Source organism: Clarias gariepinus, chromosome 16 (genome assembly GCF_024256425.1).
Source record: "Clarias gariepinus isolate MV-2021 ecotype Netherlands chromosome 16, CGAR_prim_01v2, whole genome shotgun sequence".
Lineage (NCBI taxonomy): Eukaryota > Metazoa > Chordata > Actinopteri > Siluriformes > Clariidae > Clarias > Clarias gariepinus.
The window spans coordinates 29,359,973-29,369,471 of NC_071115.1; positions in this window are offsets into that span (position 1 = coordinate 29,359,973).

Genomic DNA, 9,499 nt, shown 5'->3' on the forward strand with positions numbered 1-9,499 from the left:
GAACCCATCCTCATCTGGGTGAAACAGAAACAGACAAGCATCCTGCATCCTTTGATCGAAGTACTGTAGGCGTGGCGGATCGTAACACACTAGCAGTTCACTCAGATACTGCGGCGCGAGACCATTTAATGCTTTATACGTCAAAAGTAGTATTCTAAAATCAATGCGAAATTTCACAGGGAGCCAATAAAGTGAAGATAAGATAGGTGTGATGTGCTCATATCTTCTGGTTCTACAGTATTTGAGTGTTTTCCTCCAATATCATCATGCTTGTATATACTTTATCTTGAATTATACTTGTTTTTGGTTCTACTGTACACATACACACGATGGCAAATATCCTTTTCAAGTACCTATCAAATTTTTTATAAATTTAGTGTTGGAAAGTTTTACCTTGTGCTCCAGCCGTCTGGATTTTATAGCTTAGTAAATATTTTTAATGTAAGGTCATAAGCTTTACCTTTAAGATGCAGCTTGTGACAACAATTACAATGATGGTGTGAAGAGAAACAGAGAACTTATCTGCTATTATACATTGCTGTGCAAAACCTTAATATGACTAAACTTTAATCTTAAACCTGAAGGACAGGAGCGGTTTTGAATCAGACGTCTCATATTTATTGAGCAAAAAGCAGTGTAGGCAAAGCATTTCTTGTATTTTTTTTTCAATTAAGAAAAAAAATCTCCAGCAACATATTTCATATATATATATATATATATATATATATATATATATATATATATATATATATATATATATATATTTGTGATAAAAAATGTGTTTAAAACCTTTTTTTTTTATTTGTGAGGAAATCTTAACACTTGGTGGTGTTCACGGGCATTTAGCTGTTTCCTATTAGCACTTTAACCTTTTAACAGGTGCGTAACATGAGCGAGAGAGTGAAACACACACCAGTGATGAGCTACACTTCAGCTCCTCAATGTAACGACCCTCATCTGGCAACCACACACACACAAAGACACACACACTCACACACACTCCCTCTCTTTACCTCTGTTTCCAGAGATGGCTCAGGGCTGATCTTTGCCACATGTCTCAGCGTGTGCACGCTTAAATCCATGCATTGTCATGCACTCTATAAAACAGTCACTTCTAATTAGACGAGGCCAGGACACTTTTACGGCGCGACTGTAAACCATATTCTGTGTTACGACCTCGTTTTCAGAGGGCATTGAGGTTCATCGAATGTGTAAATTATAGCGTCTGCGGTTTCTGAGTCTGAGTTCACACATGGAAGTATGAAGAAAGGCTTCAGCGGTTTGTTTCAATGTTTCCTTGTGGCTTCTTTGGATAGTTTTAGGCTTTTTCTAGTAGGGTTCTACATTAAAAGGTTCAGGCTTCCCTCTGACAAATGAAGAACTCCTGAGGAACCCTCTTTTACGTAAGTGTTTAATGGTACATCTTAGCAACTCACAAATAGGTTGAAGGTCCTTCAGAGAATGATGGGTCCGTCAATAGTTCTGTTTGGAGACCTGTTTTGATTGATGAGCATCTTCTTCTAGATTTCCATGGAAATCTTTCATCTTTAATCTTCTAGACAGCTGAGAAATGCTTAAGGGTTTCATCTGAGCCTCCTAGTTGCAAATAAGTATACTCTTGGCTTTAGAGGACCAAAATCCATAAAGCAGAAAGAGATGAGTGCTTTGTCCTTTAAGTGCCTGAAGGATTGTACATAAAACCTTTGTGGTATCCTCCCAATTAAATGAAGAACCTTAAACTGTTCTTGCAAACTTTTGGTTCTCTTAAAAAGCTTGAAATATACACTATTCAAGAAGAAAAAGATGAGTCCTTCACTTTCAATAGTTCTGCTTGCAAATTTTTCCTTTTAAAACATTGCTCTCTAGCAAGGATTCTACATAAAACTCAGAGGAACCCCAGAGGAACACACCCTCCTTCACGTTCTTCTTTGGCCCTTTAGACCAGGGGTGTTTAACCAGATCCAGGAATGGCCGATGTGGGTGCAAGCTTTCATTCCAACCAAGCCACACCTGATAGTCTGTTGAGAGCCAAGAGCGATTAATTAAACAGGTGGAACCAGGTGTGGCTTCCGCTTGGTTGGAATGAAAGCCTGCCCCACATCGACCCTTCCTGGATCCAGTTTCACATCCTTGCTTTAGATCCTTCCAAACCATAGCAAGTTCTATAGTTCTTGGTGGTTTCTGAGGATACTTATGAAAACTTGAAGGCTCTGCATAAAACCGTTTTTGAATATTCGAACGTTCTCTAGTAGGTTTCCACATACAATCTTTGAGTCTTTCCCTAGACAAGTGAGGAACCCACTTTCATTTAAAGGATCCTACTACATTTGATACAATGTGTATCTTTAAGTTGTTACTTTTAGAAGAAAGAGACAAGTCTTTGAGACAAAGGGGTTGTTTTAGTTTCTAGCAGAGAGCCATCCCTTAGAAGGGCATTACACACTTCTAAAGCAATTTGCAAGGAAACTCTTAAAAATTAAAGTTCGGTTCTTTGAATCGTTTTGGTTCCTCGACCTTTGTCTCTTAAAACATTTTTAAAACATCAAGTCAACTGAAGAACCCCAAGGCTTTAACGGTTATTTATTTTTTTAGTTCCTGCTGAGGCAATGCTCACAAAACGTTCAAGAACATTTAATAAGAGAGAGACCAGCCCTTGCCGTCTTATGATGATGTTCTGAGACGATATAGATTCTTGAGCATTCCACCATTTATCACAATAAACCGGAATGCAGCTCATTACAGCAGACACACACCACCATTCCAGCAAGGGCAATTTGGCCTCCCCCAAAAAAAAGCGCGTGGGAGTTTTTAATACTGCCGAGCGAAGTGTGCGGCACCCGGGGACCCACTTCGGCTCCTCATCAATCTGCTCCGCACACGCACCCCTACGGACTCCGACGGAGACGAACGCAGGAAACAGACTTTTCAGAAACAATGTCCTCTCCCCTCGCAAGAGATTTTTCTTTTCCTGACAAAACGATCTTTCATCTTCTGAAGCCTCGTTTAGTGACAATTACAGAAAAGAAGATACAGATGGCGTGTCTGATGCTTTTATCACGTGGAGGAGCTTCATTTCACACACTTTTTTTTTCTTTGGTTTTACAGATGATCAAGTCAGTTCAGGTAGAATTAGATTTTAGAGACAAGTGCAGAAGAAGAAGAATGAGAGTGCTTGTATAAAAAAAAAAAACAATTACATCAACATTCTGTTAAATAACATTGTTTAATGCATTGTTTAACCAAGTTAGGATTGAACCTCCGCATGGCGCGTTATACCACAGTGTTGTTGAATTATTGGTCAGAAGAAGTCAATTTAATTTCCATAACAGACAGAAATTTAAGACGTTATCTATTCTATAGCAACAGCTTGGTCAATGTTTATATCCTCCCAGTAATAGTTGACATGGAGACGTGTTCTGTGACATTTATAGAAGGAGTCTCCAGTTTCAGCAGATATTTGTAAGGATCAAAAGTAAAAAATTTATTTTGACACTTGAAGAGGGCGCTATGCTTTGTGGTTAATGAAAAACTATGGAATTTGATAATTATGTAACAACAACATCAACAGTTAGTTATTTTAAGACATGAAGGTCAGCCGTTCTGGAACAGTTCTTGCAAGAACAGTATTGTGTCAAGTGCATTTGTAAAACTCATTAATCACCATGACGAAACTGTCTCTCATGAAGACCTTCCCAGAAAAAGCAGGACCAAAACCTACCTCTGCTGTAGAGGAGACGGTTATTTAGAGTCACCAGCCTCAGAAATCACCAATTAACCTCGAGCAGCACCTCAGATTAGAGCCGTTATGAAGCTTTACAGAGCAGAAGTAGCAGATATACATCTCAATATCAACTGTTCAAAGAAGATTATTGCAAAATAAAATTTGGACGTCTGCAGCATTGCTTAAAAATGTAGAAAGACTTAAAAAGCAGGAACAACCATGAAGTTAGAAAGTGATCACAAAGTACTGAGTGGTAGCGTGTAGACAAAATGTATATGGTATGTGACCATTAAGAAACCATTACATATGCAATGCTACTGCTGCCTCTTGAGCCACTGGTGCCTTTAAATCTTTAGGACTGTCATGTTCATAATCGTGATTTAAAACACTAGCGTCCGTTGCTATTAGCATAGCTAATTCTATGTAGCTAACTCTAGCTACAGTTTGACTGGTCCTGGGAATGGAGTCTAGTCAAGTCACAAAATGCCAAAGTAAAAAAAAAAATAAACTTAATAAAACTTTTAATCCTGACTCTTATCTTATCTTAGCATCCTTAGCATCTGTGACTTTAAGCTAATGTGTGTAATCCATGTTCGCGCTATATTATGTTACATTATTGCTTTTTTCTCATCATAGAGAGCTGCAGTTTTATCCCAGGTAAGCTAATTTAGCACAAAGCGGATGTGTGCGTCATCCCAGGAGCTTCAGGATCCGAGCCATCTGGTTAGCGTCTCACAGTCCGCTTGCTTTCGGCTCGAAACCGCGGGCCTGTGAGCGAGACGGGCGAGAGCGAGATCTCGAGAGTGAGCCATTGTCGAGCACAACAATCTATTATGCATATAGCCCTGCTGCTGGAGAAGCTCTCATCAGGTCTCATCACACACACACACACACACACAAACACACACACACAAACACACTAACAGAAACTCCTGGAAACAAGATGTTTGTGGGGTTTTTATTTAAGGGTCACTGAAAGGGATTGTTTCCTGTTGACGAGGCGTTTGGCCTTCAGCCGGAGCTCCTCTCCTCGAAGCTCGTCATAAGTTTTCTATCAGAGCGCTCGGTGGATTCAGGCCCGGGGAAAAGGAGGGTTATACACACGCCTGTAAAAAACAATCTCCATCTGGACAAAAGGAGGAGGTGCGGAGGGGTGTAGAGAGAGAAAGTGAGGGAGGAGTGAAGGGTTTCTGCCTAGGAAAAAAAAAAAACATCTGGAAAAGCAATCTGGCATAAATAAGCAGGCTGGCTTTCACTGCCCACCCAATAAATAACTCTGTGTGTGTGTGTGTGTGTGTGTGTGTGTGTGTGTGTGTGTGTGTGTGTGTGTGTGTGCGCGCGTGCATGCATGCATGTGCATCCAGTCTGCATAGTATCCTTATACAGACCATATTTATTATGGGTTAAAATATGTGTGTGTGTGTGTGTGTGTCTGGTGCAAAAGTATTGGCACCCCTACCGAATACCTGCAATAGTTTTATTACTTCAAAGTTGATTGTTTTTCTTCCCGATGAATCCTGAAGTGTTTTATTCCTCTTATACCACAGCAATCTGAGCAGTTTTTACTATATATACTGTGCGTGTGTATGTGTGTGTGATCTAACACTATTTAACATTACTTTTAATTTAGAAACTTTTAGACTTACGTATTTTCATTTTTAATTATCCATATATCTTTTGTTGCATTAGTCTAGGTGCCTACATGGTCTATGTACACACACAGACACACACACACACGCACGCACAAGTCCCCGTTGCTTTTCTCATCTTGGCCGTCTCTCCGCCGTTGGCAGATACACACTCTCCTGTTGTCCACACTACAAACCAGCGCAATCTTCCTGAGCAGCTCGTCCTGCCAGCGTATTGGAATCATGCAAAGTCTACACACAAACACACACACACACACACATACTGTACACACACATCCTTATTTTCCCTTGAGGGCGCCACCAACCATCCACTTGTAATATTTGTTTTGTGCACTCGGATAGCGGTTCAGGTAAACAGCACTCCGCCACTCCTGCTTGGCACAAACACGTTCGTGTTAATTGTATTTTCCATGCCAAGCGAATGCTCTCTTTTTTTTTTCTTTTTTTTTTTTTGGACAATTCATCACTGAAAAACGCATATTCTCATGTTACAACAGCAAAGCATCATATCTGTTAATGCGCCGTTGGCCCGAGAACGTTAATATTCATCGGCACGTTGTAAACTTTTGAAAAAGTTGAAAATGCATTAAATCCATTAACGCTGTAGAAAAAAAGAAAACAAGAAACAGATTAAAATTCTCATATGGATGAAATCAGCGTCCGGCTAATGGACAATAATGGAGCGTGTTGTGCGAACAGCGTATGCTAGCTGAGGAACGTTTTCGAAGTCAGAAGTAAGTTGGCGTTGCAGTTCGACAGTCTGGTTAATGTCGTTTCCTGAAGCCCAGAACTCTGGCTTGTCCAAGGAAAGGGATCTGATCCAGAACGATCCTGACATCCCATGCAGTCCACTCAGAGTTCTCCTTCTGACCAAAACTAATAAAGCTCATTGTTAATCATTACCTTATATCTTATATACCCCCTTCGACCCTGAATTACCCCCCGAGTCCCAGTTCCAGGCGGGGGAGAGTGCTTTAACCGCTAAAATGATATGTACTAGCAATTAAAAAGGCAAATCTAAATCTTTGTTGAACTTATTAAGTGCTCGCTCTCAGGTCCTAATGAGACTCGAAACGAGTGCTTGGAGAGTAAAGCCGTTACGCCTATACATAAAAGGCAGCGCTGGTGTTAGGTGTTAAACATAAATATGTGCTGCGCTACTGTACTTACTGCCTAATTAGAGTGATTTGTCTGATTAGATTAGATCTCGGTTGTCCCAATAACACTGAGTTATTTCCAACATTTCGCGATGCACCAAACATCTTATAATAATAATAATTAAAATAATAATAATAATAATAAACTTTGCTGTGTTTTTTAATTGTTTACAATGTTGTAGCAAATATTATAGAAAGTATACACATGTACAGTATGGAATATAGTATGTATTTTTATATCAGATCATCGTTTTGAGCATTTGTTTCTTTATTAATTTATACTGTTTCAGCCACCCTGCTCACCCAGACAAAATTAAATAAATAAATAAATAAATATTAATTTAGTGTAATTTGTAATTTTTATTTAAGCTAGTTTTATTTCAGTATTTCTTGGAACAAACATTTTAAGTCTATTTAACATTCTTATGTCGCTACATTAGATCATTAAAAAATCTTCTCTCCATACATCTCACAACTCCTCCCGTAATAAAAACATATACACAATACGCCGAGTTATAAAGGACTGGAACTCCTCCCATTATATCCTGCACCAATTATTTAAGTATTTAGTTTGTGAGCGCTGTTAGCTTAGATCGCGGCGCACGATGTGGTATTAAGTTCATGCATGAACGCGATTCCTCATGCTCCCAGAGCCACTCCTTTGCAATTCATAAAGAAGAAACCCTCCATAGATGTGATACTCTGGTGATTCAGTACATTCAGGTGGTCAGCTGACTTCATTTTATTGCCCCATTGCGTTACTGAGTCTCGACCTGAGTAACTGATCAACCCCAGATCATAACACTGTCTCCAGAGGCTTGTACAGTGGACACTATGCATGATGGTGCATCATGCATAGTGGTGGTGACAATTCAGCACTGTTCTGTGTTGGACAGTTCTTAAGCCAATTTTGGTCCAATTAAAAGATAAAAATCTCCTTAGTTGTTTTCTTTGCTTGATGCCGGTCAATAATATGACGATAATACTGTAACTAACTCCTCCCATTCTATTGCACACGATATGATCCAAACTCCTCCCATTTCTCTCTTAATAAATGCCTGAAACCTCTTATACAATAAAGCTTATTATTTCCTCAAACCAGTCTAATTAAATCGTACACCATTCAGACCAGTCCTTACGTTCATTAAGGTGTTTTTTTAAGAGGGATACACACATGATTACATGGGCAAGGTAGCCAAAAGAATAGAATAGTTTTTCCATTTATTGTGCAAAAAAAACAAGATTTTGCTTTGCATCATGTGTGTGTGCGTGTGTGTGTGTGTGTGTGTGTGTGTAGAGTCCTTTCAGAACATTACCCATGCATTATGGGAAGTGAGTGAAGCAAAAGGATGAGGATCATGAATAGTTTATGGAACATGAGAGAGACCAAACGGAGGGCATCAGGAGAGATCCAAGCGCATCAATATTACAGGGATGCGCTGTGTGTACAGTGAGTGTGTGTGTGTGTGTGTGTGTGTGTACGTGTGAGTGTGTGAGGAACAAACGACTCTGGAAGTTTCAAAATAAAGTTCAACTTATAAACCCAGTTGTCACTCTCTCATCGCCACATGAACGGGCAGGTGTGCGGGTGTTCCTATTAAAGTGGCCGTCCGGTCTACATGTTCTGACTCGACAGTCTTGTTTTGTTTTTTACTAGCGTCCCATGTAATTCGTGTCCAAAAACGTCTCTGTTTAAATTTCACACAGTCACGACATAATGACACGCGGTGATTTATTCCTTATGAATATGTATTTAAGGTGTTAATGTTTTTATTAATTATTCATCTCTAACTTCTAAGAATTAATCTCTATGTTTATTAAAAAGTTTACTGCAATAAGTAAATGAATAAAGAAACTTGTTTTAAATGAAATAACTAGTTATAATTATATACTGTAATTATTATAGTGTTATATTATTGAAACCAAAAAAAGCAGCCTTTTATTCTCTGTTTGTTCTCTTAATTATGTTCTTTTAAGCCTGGGGTGTGTTTTAATAGCAACAATTATTGCTGAAATAAATCCTTTATAGCTTAAAATCACAAAAACACACACACACAAAAGCAAATTAAAAGCATTTACTCAAACACACATAATTAGTGCTCGCTCTCTCTCTTCCTTCCTCTCCTTCTGTTTCTCTCTCTCACACACACACACACACACACACACACACACACACACCATGTAGCAGGTCCGAGCGTGGCTCAGATCAACAGAAGTTGCTCAGCAGGGCTGCAGGTAGGTCGAGTGTGTGCTGAGCCCTCAGCCCTCCGAGCTCATTAAATGAGAACTGCACGCTGCTAACTCTCATACTGCCACTGCTGGGTCTCACACACACACACACACACACACACAACAACCTGCAGACATAGTCGTAAACACAGCAAAAAGTTCAGACATGCTGACAAGTGCGCTGACACACACACACACACACACACACACACACACATGAAAGCACACACAGATAGATGTGTTAACAAGCATGGATATGCATATGCATGTACACACACATGTACATGGATGTACATGTTAATAAGCATGGATATGCATAAACACACACACACACACACACTGTACTACTGTGAGTCTATACGACTATATGAAGCGCTCTCTTCTTCTTGTCTTCTCCTCCTCTCTCGACAACGCATTCTGTTGTTTGAGTTTCTTTTCTGCGCAACTCGGTTGTAAAGAGTTGTTATTTCATGTCCTCCATCTCAGCACTTTTTCCTGATGCTCGGCGTTAGTGTTACCTGAAGCTCTTTACTTGTAGACGCCTGTGATCTTCTGCAGAGCCACACGTCTGACCCGCACGACTGCCTGATTGTATTGCTGGTGTACGCGTGTGGGTGTTCCTAATAAAGTGGACGGTGGTGTGGAGAACAGTTCAGAGACACAGCTGACAGTCAGCTCTCATAAAGACAGAGAGAGAGAGAGACAGAGGTGTAAAACCTCTTCACAGTGCTTCGGCGCCATCT